Genomic DNA, 1,071 nt, shown 5'->3' on the forward strand with positions numbered 1-1,071 from the left:
AAAGATTTATAATACAAAACACACAATATCAAAGTCAAGGTCGTGGGCTGCATGTCAGCAGAGTGAAGGCGAACCTGTACGCACAGCCGTTACCTATGTGTAAAAGAAGCTATTATGAAGTATATGTGAGCTTGAGTGTGTTTGTATGAATGGTGATTGTTTGTGTGTTTGTATGAATGGTGCCTGTTTGTGTGTAGGTGAACGTGTTTGTTGTTTAATGTCAGTTTTGACGCTGCTTCTGAGATAGTTTATCATAAACAGGTTAGGAGATTTAAAAACCAAAAATATGCAACTGATTTTTTTATTTATCTCAAATTATAATTATTAGCAGTTAGACGTAAAATTTTATGATAGTAGTGAAACATAGAAATTATCGTTAAACTTTTTTCTAATTATATCATCTGGAATTCTCATAAACTTATTAAATAAAAATTGATATAAGCACTCATCACCGGATATATCATGTTTCTTTCGCGTCCACTTTCGTGTGGACGATGAGTGTTCTGTGTATGCTATTCTCGCTTGAGAAAATTCTTATAAGGAAATCTTCGTCACAAAAATGCAATTATTACTAATAAATGTAGAAATCAAAGTACAGTAATACATTGCAGTTACGTTTTCAGATTTACAGATAATAAATAAATATAATATAAAATAGCCTACTTTGCATTACATTCTTGTGAATAATAACCATAATGAAAAAGTAAGCCAATCCAGTCCCTGAGATGCAATAACATATTCCTCCAATGGAAACCCAATTGGCAAAGTAAGCGCGGAACCCGAGTTGCTCAGCGGACGGGACGACACTCGCACGCAACTTCCTCCCAAGTTTCCCTCCAACGAGTCTGGTTTTCGCCTTTTTCTGGGAATTCCACCGCATATTTCTTCTTCCTCACGCCGCCCTTGCTAGAAACACAGCGATGTCCTTTCGCCTCACAGAAGCTCCGTGAAGGCAAGCAGCGTCTGATCGTAAGTTTCTTTGGACTGAAGTCTTTGTCTTGTAAGTCATCTCGCGGCCCAAGCAAGTCCAGAACGTCCACACTAATTCTCCCAGACGCGCAGTCCCATTCC

The sequence above is a fragment of the Penaeus monodon genome, chromosome 33, assembly GCF_015228065.2.
Source record: "Penaeus monodon isolate SGIC_2016 chromosome 33, NSTDA_Pmon_1, whole genome shotgun sequence".
Taxonomy (NCBI): Eukaryota; Metazoa; Arthropoda; class Malacostraca; order Decapoda; family Penaeidae; genus Penaeus; species Penaeus monodon.